This window comes from Malania oleifera, chromosome 3 (assembly GCF_029873635.1).
Source record: "Malania oleifera isolate guangnan ecotype guangnan chromosome 3, ASM2987363v1, whole genome shotgun sequence".
Taxonomy (NCBI): Eukaryota; Viridiplantae; Streptophyta; class Magnoliopsida; order Santalales; family Ximeniaceae; genus Malania; species Malania oleifera.
In genome coordinates this window covers 50,221,364-50,234,792 of record NC_080419.1, presented here as the reverse complement: position 1 = coordinate 50,234,792, position 13,429 = coordinate 50,221,364, and the positions used below count along the sequence as shown (strand labels likewise).

The window sequence follows — 13,429 nt, the reverse complement described above, 5'->3', positions numbered from 1 at the left end:
ATATATATATATATATATATATATGATTAAAGTACAATAATAATAAAATAATAAAAATGATCATTTAGTTAATATCAATATATAAGTGTTTTTTTGTAGGATCCTTGATTCCATATTTGATGCCTAAGAAAGACCTTGTCTAAATGAGTGCTCAGAGACCATTGCGGCTCAGTCGCTCCCTGGAGGTCGGCCTGGTCAAAATGAAATTTCATAGGATAAACAGGATAGACACTGTTTGTACACGTAAATAAGTATATATACATAAAATAGTGTTTTGACAGACATAATTTGTAAAAATACATAATAAGATGATAATAATATAGGTATCACATGTGGGGCCCACAAGACTATGTGGGGTCCACATGAGTCCCGGAGCCACAAGACACTGTTTATATACGTAAATAGGCACACAAAATAATGTTTTGACTGATATAATTTGTAAAAATATATGATAAAATAATAATAATATAGGTATCCTATGCGGGGCCCACAAAACTGTGTGGGGCCCACATGAGTCCCGAAGCCGTATGGAGGTTTACACGAGTCTCAAAGCTATGTAGCATGCATAAAATCATATGAGAGTTATTCGAGTGACGTAGGATCCATTTGGGTCTCGAAGTTGTGTGGGGCCCACAAGACCATGTGGGGCCTACATGAGTTTTTAAAATTTAAATTTAATTCTTATTCAAAAAATAAAATAAAGAAATATTAAAAATAGTTTAAAAGTAATAACAATGATAATAATATTGATAATAATGATTAAGAAAAATAATGAAATAGTAAAATAATTAATTAACTAATTGATTAATTAGGTAAGTAATTAATTAAAAAAAAATTTATTTAATGGAAATGGTGGCAAGCACTCCCACATGGTCTCCATCCCCATCCCATACTCAACCCATACCTTGCCCATCCCTTGCCCATTCTTTAATTTTTAAAAATTATAATTTCATCCATCTCCCCACACTTTTATAAATTTCATTATTTCCCCAAAATTTTCCTATAAATAGGGAGCTCTCAACCTTCATTTTTCACAACAATTTTTCAAGGAAGAGAAGGATTAGTGAGTGAAAGAAATTGTGGTGGAGAGAGAATTTTTAAATAAATTCTCAATCACCGACTCTTTCCGATCTCATTTCTTAAAGATAGTTATTGTGTTCGTAAAAGAAGAAGGTAAGTAACTTTTGATTATGTTAGTTTCTTTTTATTTTAAATTCATACCCGAGTTTATTTTGTTCGTAAATTTTAATTATGTTATTTAGTCTCACAAAATTTTCATGAGTTTATTTTTACGCATATTTAATTATATCAGTTCTATCTTTAATATACTTGTACCTATTTTTGGGTTAAGAAATGTTCTAATCCCCTCGGGTAAATTTTCAGTATTTCTTTCTATTCAAAAATAAAATTATATATATTTTTAACACAAAAATTGTGTGGCATGAGTTTATTTTTACGTTGCATTTTTATGAAAATATAAGTAAAGATGGGATTTTCACGATATTATATTAAATTGCATAAATTATAATAAGATGATTTTAAAACCCCTTATGGCAACGAAAGTTCAAAGTTACAGATGCTCAGTACCGCAGCTTAAAGTTTATACGGATCAGAGTGCACCCACACTGTTTACAGAGTGATTATTTATGTTAGTGGATTTCTCCTGAGTGTACACCTGGTTCCGGATCAGGACTTAATAAGGAAAATCTCACTTAAAGTTTACGTACGTTGATTTAGTTTGGTCGGCCAACCAGTTAAGTCTAGTATTCGGACCGCACAACCCAGTCATGGGGGTAAACATGACTTACGGCAAACTGGCCTAAGGGTGGTTTTTATAATATATGTTTATACATATTTAATTACGTATACAAGTTACTGATGATTTGAAGGAAAAGTATAAATTTACGTGAAAATGATCATTCTGGTGCTTAAATGACGATATAAGGAAAACGTATAAAGAAAAGTATATGTATGTTTATCATTAAATATTTTTACAGTTTTAAAGTTAAAAGTTTAATTTAGCAGTTATAATATATGATTATAAAAATTTACTGTTAAAATTGATGACAAAAGTTTTATGCAGAAATTTTTTTAATTTATATTTATTCTAAAAGCAGTCTTGAAGTTATAGTATTAAATATTGTTTTACGAAATTCTTTAAAAGTTCATTTTAGCCACACACTAATAATAATCTTATTTACTTACTGAGCGTCGTCTCACCCCAATCATATTTTATTTCAGATAACTCTGAAGGACACGTCAGAAATCAGGTTTAGCAAGCATGCGGGTGGGGATTAGAAAAATAAAGATTGATTATAAATATTAGTATGGTTTCAGATATTTATGTTTGTGTAATTTTTCTTCCTTTGAAATAAATGATTGTAATACGGAATATTAGCGCTCTGGTTTAATAAGAATTGAGTGTATTTTGCTTCCGCTGTAAATGAGTAGTAAAAAGTTAATATCCCAAGCCCCTCGGGGTCGGGGTGTTACATTTGGTATCAGAGAAATAGGTTATAGGTTCTGTAGACTTTAAGAAATAATTTACTAGAGCATAGGATATAAGTTCTGCATACTCTAATATATAAATTTTACCAAAGGTTAGGTATAAAACATGATTTGGGTAGGATTGGGTAGTTTAGAATATTTATTTTAGTTTGTTATATTATTATACGTTAATAATATATTTATGACTTTAAAATAACATTTGATTATTATTTAAGAATGGATCCTAAAGATAGTAGCATTGGAGGAAATGAGATTTACGTGAAGGCTCCCAAGGACAGGTAATAATTATAAATTCTTTAAGAAAAATAGTAGTATTATTGAAGACACGTTAATTAATTTAAATATGTAGAAACACGTACCCATATTGGTGATTCATAATTAATTGTCAAATGCATTAATAATTTAAAATTTATATATATAATAATATAATAATATCTGAGATTTAATTATTTTCACTGTTATTATTTTCACTAAATATATAGAAAATAAAACATTAGACCCTATTAAGTTTAAATGTACTACACATACAAATAGATATGAACAAACGGTCTATTATGAAATCTGAATTTATCCAAAATTTATTTTCATGTATAAGTTGGATATGAATATGTATTTTTTTTACATCACATATTCAGTTATCAACAGAACATTCAAGCTTAATTTAGGAAAATATATATTGGCAAAATCTTTAATTTTAATTTTGTATTAATTTATAAGGAATTAAATATAATTTAAATATTATATATATTTAAATTCAATATATATATAATCCCTTAGCATGTGCAAGTTAAATATATAGACCCAAAAATCTTATTCAATGAGAATATTTTTTACCCCATGAACCAAACACATATTAATGTTGCATTTGAGAGCATGAATTTGGGACCTTAAATTTGAAATTGGTTGGATTCGGACAAATTTCAATACAATCTTATATTATATCTTATCCAAATCTAAAATAAACATCTATAAGTTCACACAACTAGGCTTTGGATTAGTGGCATAGATTCTCTATTGACAATTATTAGCCTTTACACAGCATAAACTTCTCAAATTCATTCATATAGCTGCAGCCTTTCTTACACAAATACTAGTAGAGAAGAATTGGTTTGCAGAACCTCAATTCTTCAAAAACTGATGATTTCACATGTAAGGTTAACCATTAGATAACTTAATTGTCTCCTGCGTCTAGACCAACATACAAACCAACTACATTTTGCTGTCAACTGCCCTCAGCAAAATGTGTTCGCCCTGTACTGAGTGGTCTCTAAATTTCAAGAGTATTAGTCAAAACTATTTGAAATTTTAAACTACATTTCAATGTCGTAACAATGACACCAGCAACAGATAAAAAAGTGATTCCAATGCATGAATGCACTCCCTCAAGTCATTGAAAATATCGAAAAATAAAATTAAATAAAGCGAGAATCTTAAACAAAAATTTTTTTCATGCTTTGGTATAGCCTTCTACAAAAGTGAGAATCTTAGGACATGAGTAATGACACAAAGTGAATAGAACATGACAATAACTAAATACAAAACCACACAACATAATATGATGGATTATAGTTATAATATATAATGAGTCCTGGACAAGCATCCCCCGGCCAACCAAAATTACCATGCATGCTCCCAATAACACCAGCAACAAAAAATAACACCAGCAACAAGAGCAGCATTAAATTTGTGATTGGGAAGCTAGGACACCCGATGTAATCAAAAAAAAAAAACACCAGCAACAAGAGCAGCATCAAATTTGTGATTTTTTTTTTTTTAATGCAGCCAACTCCAAAGATAAAAAAGTGATTCCAGTGAATGAACGCACTCCCTTTCGTCAATGAAAATATCGAAAAAATAAGATTAAACAAAGTGAGAATCTTAAGACACGAGTTATGACACAAAGTGAAAAGAACTTGGCAATAAGTAAATAAAAAACCACATATAACATAACCATACTATATATGATGGATTATAGTCATAATATGTAAGTTCCCAATTTATATTAAGTTCTTGCAATGGCAAAATTCTCATAGACCATATCACATGCACTTAGTTTCATTTGCCAAAATGGCGAAATAGACACATGAAAATGATAGTTGCAGGTGTTCATAGAGATTGACGGTAAAAGTAAAAGAAGTCCAGGGTGGAAATGCAATCAATATTAACCAAGAGTCTGCTGCTCCTTTATTCTCATTAATAGTTGGATGAATGATACAATGTAAGGGGACAAAATTTAAATTACAAAATTAAATGCTGAATTAAATTTTGTAATGGAAATTTTTTCAAATCAAACACAAAGTAGGTTAGAAAAATGAGAATAGCTGTTGCCAAAAAGACAAGCTGCGACAGTAAATTTTCGCTCTATATATAAACAGCTTTAATTTTACAGCCGTCAAAGCTATTTTTTTCAGCTAGAGATCAGAACCATCAGTGGCTTGTGCTCAAGATTACTTCCTGCCCAACAGTGCTTGAACACCACATGGTCATTGGCCTCTTTCTTGGTGTCTTTGAATTTAACCTCACCCTTGTGTACCGTAGGCTAGCCACGGAAAAATATTGAAGGAGTTGATTAATCGTCTTATGAGTCTACTTGGTCTCTTGATGTAAAGATTCAAATATACTTCATACATGGATGCTTTTCTTTATTTCTCATTTTTTATGTCAATCCTGACCTATATTTTTATCTAGAGCAGAGCTTTGATAGTGACTTTAATTGTTATTTCATGTGAATATAATACAGTGAGAAACAAGTAGTTTGACAAATACTTGGTGCTGGGAGTACTTAACAACTATTTTGTATAAGATAGGAAAATCTGGTGTAAAAGGATTTAACAATAATATTGCAGTTGTTAACAAATAATTAGTAATTATTTGGTAACAGTCTATTGTGCATTGATTGAGGTTTAAGACAATAAGAGGGCAGGGTGGACCTAGAAAACTTGGATTCAGGTAAGAAAGAAAAATTTAATGGCCTTGCCCCTCCAGCTTTAGGAGATAGTGTCTGGATTGAGCTGAATGGGAAGATGAATCATCTAGTGGATCTCGCATATTGTGGCTTTAGGTTGTTTGCTTTTGTTACTGGGAACTGATATACATGTTTTTATTTAAAACTTGTTTTAGCTACAAATGTATTATGAAATTGACTTTTGTATTGCATGACTGAATGCATCCTTTTCTTTTTTTTTTGGACAATTAATTGAGTTTCAAGTTTCAACATGATGTAATTGACTTGACTTATCCTATTAATTGAAAATTTTTGTTGCACTGATTATTGCAAATTCTATGTAGTAACTATTAACTTCTTTGGTAATTGAATAGTGCCACTAGTAATAAATAATTGGCATGCGCCCTTTTTCCTTTAAATAGAGTTTGACGTGCTTTAGCCTTCTTTCTTTGCTTTTATGTCACTTACCGCTGATTGCTGCGAGTTTACTTCTATAAATCTTTTTTTATCATTCATGTTTTTGCAACAGAGAAACTTGAAAAGGATAACAGATTTCAAAAGATAAAGAAGGAAGTTGTTGAGATGATTAAAATGCAGTTCCTCTCTCTGAAGTCCAAGGTATAATTTTTGGGCTGAGACAAAGGTCACCTCTATTTTATGATGGATGATGCTGATCTTACATCCTTTTCTTTTCCAAATGGAAATATATAGTTATGGTTTGTTATTGACTTTCAATGCGGAAATGTTTGATATAAAAATAGGTTCTTTTGTCTATTAACAGCTTGATCATGGATCATTGCTTTTCAATGATAGAGCTTGAATAATTTGGCTTAAATTCATGTCAAATGCATATACATGCTTTTATAGGAAACTGAGCAATTAGGTGGATCATCAGAAAATTTTCAAGAATTTGGTTCTGAAGAAAAGGAGTCCCAAAAAGAAAAATTAGTATGGAGAGTACAATGGAAGACAAGATTTGTGATCTTTATGACCTTTATATTGATGTACAATTTCCAGAGCATTAATCAAAACTACTGGAATTTTAAACTACATTTTAGTGTCGTAACAATGCCCAACAGGTGAGTCCTAGAAATGCATCCCCTGGCTAGCTAAAAACTACTTTTGTTCTTCAAATGTAGATTTGTAAAAAGTGTTTGGGACTGTGTTCGGAATTGGATTGGGCTGAACGGAAGCATGACTACTCTGAAAGCTGCACTTAAGTGGATGCATAAGGAGGCCACGGGCAATGTAGTTCAATCGGTGGCTAAGAAAATAAGCCTAGCAGTCACTGTGCATCTTTTCTGGCATTTTCGGAATAAAAAGAGGTTTGAAAAGAAAAAGATTTCTCCTGAGGCTGTTTTTAAAATGATACAAGTACACACCTACAGAACTGTTTATCACAAATTCCCTCTTTTTTCTGTTGATTGGGGACCAAGACATTTTGATGCTTAACTGTAACTCAGAGGTTCTGGGTGGGAGTAGTTTGTTTCTGTGGTCTTTGAGACTTGGAGTTGATTTACTGGGTTGATCTCCTATAGTGCTGGACTATTTCCAGCTGATTATTCTTTCTGATTTTACTGGAATACAGAGTTTAGAGTTTGCTGAAGTTTTGTCTTCCTGAACTGAAACTTCAGAGTCTCAACTGGTCCCTGGTTTCTGCTTTGATTCAGTTCTGGTTCTTGCAATTTTGAGTTTTGGTTCAGCTCTGAAATCTGCTGTTTCTGATTTTCTAATTATCTGCAGTTCTGCAGATTGAGCTTTGGTAGCTTGAAGCCTGGTTATAGTTGTCTTATTGCAGTTCCCAGATTTTTTTTACACATATTGTATTGATGTAGGCCGAGTATTTACACAAGGAGAGGACTTAAAAGCTGTTACACAGTTGAGGATAATGACAAAGAGGAGAAAGGTTCCCCTACGGTTACAGAGGGGAATATTGGTTTGTTACAGGGATGTGCAGGAATTGGTATGAGCAGTGCTGATATGCCCCCTCGAGTCCAATGGTGTATCACGAACATTGAGACTCGATCAAAGCCGAAAGAATGTGTCGGAGACCAGGGGCTTGGTGAAGATATCTGCAATTTGATCCTTTGAGCTGAGAAACAAAATTTTCAGAGATTGAGCTACAGCACGGTCATGGACAAAGTGAAAATCGATGTCCATGTGTTTTGTCCGGGAGTGGAAGATTGGGTTGGCGGCAAGGTAGGTGGCTCCAATGTTATCACACCATAAAGTGGGGGGGTGAGAGAGAGGAATCTGAAGTTCACGGAGAACTGTTTGTAGCCAGATTGTTTCGGCAGCAGCAACAACAATGGAGTTGTATTCAGCCTCTGTGCTTGAACAAGCAACAGTTTTCTGTTTTTTGGAGCTCCAAGAAATCAGGTGTTTGCCAAGAAAAATGCAGTAACCGCCAGTGGATTTTCTGTCATCAGGGCATCTTGCCCAATCGGCATCAGAGTAAGTGCGAATGGTTAAGGAGGATGTGAAGGAGAAGAAAATGCCATGATTAATGGTGCCCTGGAGATAACGCAGAATTCTTTTTACAGCACTCCAGTGAGAAGCTTTGGGATTGTGCATGAATTGACAGACCTTGTTTACGGAAAAGCTAATGTCTGGCCGGGTGTGGGATAAGTACTGAAGTGCGCCAACAATACTTATGAAGAGTGTTGGATCGTAAAAGGTGGGTGAGTCAGAGGAGGACAATTTTAAGGAAGCAACCATGGGCGAGGAGACGGATTTGGCAGTGGACATATGACTGCGATGGAGCAGGTCCTTGATGTATTTACGCTGAGTAAGAAGCATACCATTCTCTAGATAAGTAACCTCCAAGCCTAGAAAGTAGGACAACCGGCCAAGGTCTTTGACAGCGAATGCCCGACTGAGGGCAATGATTAAGGAGTCCGTGGCAGTGTCATGGGAAAACGTGATAACAATGTCATCGACATACACGAGCAGGTAGATTTTGATATTATCATTGGTGAGGAAGAACAGAGACGGGTCAGCCCTGGAGGCAGTGAAGCCATATGCGAGAAGCCACGAACTTAGCTAAGCAAACCATGCCCTTGGGGCCTGTTTGAGGCCATACAGAGCCTTTTGCAGTTTGCAGACATAGTGCGGACGAACAGGATCAATGAACCCTTGAGGTTGTTGCATGAAGACAGTTTCGGTCAGATCATCGTGAAGAAAGGCATTTTGAATGTCAATTTGTCGCAGAGACCAGCGCTGAGCAACAGCGAGCGAGAGGGTCAACTGGATTGTGGGAGCTTTGACGACCAGGCTAAAGGTGTCATGGTAGTCAACGCCCGCTTGTTGATGGAAACCTTTGGTTACCAGGCGAGCATTCCGGCGGTGAATGGAGCCGTCGGAGTTGTATTTTGTCTGATAAATCCATCTACAACCAAGAATGTTAGAATAGGGGTCAAGGGGAACTAAGGTCCAAGTGTTGTTTTGAACCAGAGCATTGTATTCTTCATCCATGGCAGAACACCATGTGGGAAGCTTGGAAGCAGCGAAGAAGCTAAGGGGAGCATCAGGAGAGATGGCTTCAGTGGTGAGGTAGTGACGAGGGGGGTAGGGAATTGTTCCATCGGTGAAGATACGTGGCCAAGAGGATGAGGTGTGGGAGCGGGTGATGATAGGGGATCTGGGAGGAATTAGGGTGTGCTGGGTAGGGCGCAGTGGGTGTGGGGAGGGGGTAGTAGGGTTGGGAGATGTGTGAGGGAAAGAGGGGGACACGGGGGAGGGAGGGGGAGTTGGTAGGAGAGGTGAATGGGCCGGGTTAGGAGAGGGAGAAGGGGGGGGGGGAACCTGGGCCGAGAATTGAGGGTGGGAAGAATGGGAGGTGGGTAGCAGGTGAGGTGGCAGGGGCAGAAGTGGGTTGGGCTGAGACGTGGGCTAGGGGAAAAGAGTGTTCATTGAATAGAACATCTCTAGAAATGTAAAGCCTGTTTGAGGAGAGGTCTAGACATCTATAGCCTTTGTGGGATGGGCTGTAGCCCATAAAAAGGCAGGGCTTGGATCGAAAATGCATTTTGTGATTGTTATAGGCCTGAAGGTTGGGCTAGCATTCACACCCAAAAACTTTGAGGAATTTGTAGTCCGGGTCTTTGTTAAAGACGAGGGAGTAGGGGGATTTGTTGTTTAGGATAGGTAAGGGAAGGCGGTTTATTAGATAAACGGCGGAATCGAAAGCATCGGCCCAAAATTTGTATGGTAGTTTTGCATGCACCAACAAGGCCAGACCTGTTTCAACAATGTGTCCGTGTTTGTGTTCCACATGGCCATTTTGTTGATGGGTATGTAGGCATGAAAACTGATGTGTGATGCCAAGGGAGTGACATAGGGGGGGTAAGGGATTTAAATTCGCCACCACAATCAGTTTGAATGGAAATTAATTTGGAGCCAAATAATCGTTCAACATATGGAACAAAGGTGGTAAAAACATGAGAAACATCAGATTTGTTTTTAATGGGAAAGAACCAACAAAAACGAGTGCATTGATCTACAATGGATAAGTAGAAACGGAAGCCAGTCCTAGACAGACCAGGGGACGAGCCCCAAACATCAGCATAGATGAGCTGAAGAGGCTTGGAGGCCTAGGCTTGATTGGGAGAGAAAAGTGCTGATGACTCTTGGCGAGAGGGCAGGTCGAGCAGAAGAAGGACGAGTCTGAGTGACTGGAGGGTAGGTGATGCTGATGAAGGATGCGCGATACCAGGCAAAGGGAGGAGTGACCGAGACGTTGATGCCACTGAGCAGGGGAGGTCCTTTTGCCGACATGGGTGGAGGGAGAAGACGAGAATGCTGACGATGGTGGAAACACGTAGAGGCCATCAATGTTGGGACCGGTGGGGAGGATCTTCCCGATCAGTTTGTCTTTCACAAAGAAGAAAGAAGAGTGAAATTCAAAAAAACAATTGTTATTAGAACAGAATTTACAAACAGAGATAAGATTTTTTGTAATGGACAGAACATGAAGTAAGTTATTTAAAGAGAAGGAGGAAGAGGAAGTGAGGAAGTTAGAGTCACCGATGTGTTGAATGGATAGAGTGTTGCCATCGCCTACGCAAACCTGATCACCGTCGGTATAGGGATGGGAGGACATATTAAGGTTGTCAAGGGAGTTTGTAATGTGGTGGGTTGCTGCTGAGTCAGGGTACCAGGAGGTGTTAGGGAGAGAAGGGGATGGTGTAAAGGTGTTTGTGAAGTTGGTTGAGAGAGAAGGAGGGGCTTCATTTTGGTAGGAATGGTTGAAGCGATGGCGGCATTGAAGCGCAACATGGCCAAGTTTATTGCAAACTTGATAGGTTGGGCGAGTGGATGGGGAGAGAGAGAGGGAGAATGGTGGTGGAATGGGGTAACTGTTGCTGCGGCCTCCTCTGTTGGAGGAGAAGGAACGACCTCTGGTGTTGCCATTTCTCCTAGATCTACCACCTCGTGAAAAGCTTCGACCACGGTGGTCACGGCCACCAGTTGTTGTTACATTTGCTGAAGGTTCATAAGCGAGCAAAGATCTGGATGAGTGAGCAAGCCGACTCTCATGAACAAGAAGAAGTTGAAAGAGTTCGTGAGAGGAGATTGGTGTAGATCTCGTGGTGATGGAGGTGACAAACGAATCATAGGTGGAACCAAGTCCAGTGAGCAGATATGTAACAAAGTCTTGGTCAGGAAGGGGATTGCCAGTGGAGGCAGGGATGTCAGCTAGTGCCTGCACTTTTGAGAAATAATCTGTGATGGAGAGCTCTCCTCGAGTCAAGTAAGCAAGTTGGAAACGAACTTGAAACTGTTGAGCTTGATATTTTGAGGTGAAGAGAGAGACGAGGGAGCTCCACAATTCATGTGTACTGGTTGAAGACAGAACATGGCACAAGACAGGTTCAGTGATGGAAGAGAATAGGATGCTGAGGACAGATTGATCGGTTCACATCCAGGCAGAATATTTGGGGTTGACAGTGAGTTGGTCAGGAAGGAGTTGCGGAGGAGCTTGGAGGCTGCCATCAACATATTGATACAGATCTTGGCCATGGAGATAGGCACTAATCTGAACCTTCCAAAGAGGAAAGTTGTCTGAAGTGAGTTTACTGGTGACAATATGGGAGAAGGATGATGTGGGAGTGGCAGAAGCAGCAGCAGAGAGAGGAGTAGCAGAAGGAGGAGCAGCAGCTGGGGCGTCGACCATTTTGATGGCTGCTGTTCGCTAGCTCTGATACCATGTCAGAATAGGCATGGCTCTAACTTGCCTTTTTTTACACACTTTGTATTGATGTAGGCCGAGTATTTATACAAGGAGAGGAATTAAAAGCTGTTACACAGTTGAGGATAAAGAAAAAGAGGAGAGAGGTTCCCCGGCGGTTACAGAGGGGAATATTGGTTTGTTACAGGGATGTGCAGGAATTGATATGAGCAGTGCTGATATCCTGATCGGAATTGCTGGTACTGAATTCAGATCTGCTTCCTGGTGCTGGTTTGAAGGTCTGGGTCTCTCTTGAAGGTTTCAGTTTTTCTGTGGAGTCTTCAGGAGGTTCTGGGGTTTTGGGCTGGTCAGAATTTGCTTATTTGCTCCTTGTTCAGTGCTGGTGGTCGTTCTGGTGCACAGTTTATTTGCTGCTGGTTCCTGCAGTTCAGCTAGAATTCACATTATTTGCTGCAGATTTAAGATTTGGATAGTGTTGGGTGTTTTCAGGTTTTCTACATTTGTCTTACTGAAAATCCATATTCAGATTTTGGTCAGATGTATTTTTGATAGCCTGATATGATGGGTTAACTGCAGTGATTCAGTTTCAGTTCCCTGCAGTCCTAGTAACTGGTTCAGCTCCTGTTTACTGTTACTGCAGTGTTGTGAGCTAGCCAATGCTGTTTGGGTTTGGCTGGTTGGAAGCTTTGTCAGACTGAATCTGGTGGATGCTGGGTTTATTCCTTTGTTCAGATGTGCTTTAAATTGAAGATTTGGTGGTGTGACTTCAGTAGACTTCAGATCTGTCCTGCTGCATTTTGAAGAGCTATGTTACTAGCTGGAGTCTGTTTGTTGGAAAGTCTTCAGCTCTCTCTAGATTGTTTGGTTCCCGGAGTTTGCTGCTTCTTTGAGGATTACCTTTTTCGCTTGGTTTTCTTCTTAAAGCTTGCTGGAGCTGGTTGTGATGATTGAGCTTGGTTAGTTTGAAGCCTGGTTACAGATTGTCTCACTGCAGACTTCAGATTTGGATTGTGATGGGAGTTTTCAAATAGTCTGGATTTGTCTTAGTGAAGATCTGGATTCAGATTATGGTCAGATGTATTTTTTGATGGCCGGCTATGATCTTTAAGTGCAGTGATTCAGATTCTGTTCCCTGCAGTCAGTGCTCTAGTTTTGATGAGCTACTTTTCCTGAGCTTGATGCTTCTTTGAGGTTCGCCTTCTTCTTGGTTCTCTTCAGGAAGCTTGCTGCGGCTGGTTTTGAAGGTACCTCATATGACCATTTGTTACATTTCTGATGTTTTAATTTGAACCTTATTATTAGCCTTGTTTGGCCATTGTGCCCCTGGGAATGCCCAGGTTGAGTGTAATTGTTTCTATTTGTTTGGGAGCTTTGCTTCCCTTCCTCAGGTATGTACAGGATTTCTGTCCATATCCATTTTTGGTCAATATAACTTACATTTACTGATAAAAAAAATAAAAATAAATAACACCAGCAACAAGAGCAGCATCAAACTTGCGATTTTTTTGAATGCAGCCAATTCCAAACATAAAAAAGTGATTCCAATGCATGAACGCACTTCCTTTCGTCAATGAAAATATCGAAAAAATAAGATTAAATAAAGCGAGAATCTTAAAAAGAAATTTTTTTCATGCTTTGGTATAGCCCTCAATAAAGTGAGAATCTTAGGACATGAGTCATGACGCAAAGTGAAAAGAACATGGCAATAAGTAAATACAAAACCACATACAACATAAACATAATATATATGATGGATTATAGTTATAATATGTAAGTTCCCAATTTAT

The 13,429-nt window shown here is 37.9% G+C and overlaps 1 long non-coding RNA gene across 1 annotated transcript; it reads right to left on the bottom strand.

Moving 5' to 3' along the window:
* Positions 1–9,876: 9,876 nt before the first annotated feature.
* Positions 9,877–13,101, bottom strand: LOC131152339 (uncharacterized). Its single transcript, XR_009135926.1, has 2 exons — positions 10,478–13,101; positions 9,877–10,324 (listed from the first exon to the last, which is right to left on the bottom strand). It is a non-coding gene; the product is annotated as an uncharacterized LOC131152339 (long non-coding RNA).
* Between the last annotated feature and the right edge of the window lie 328 nt (positions 13,102–13,429).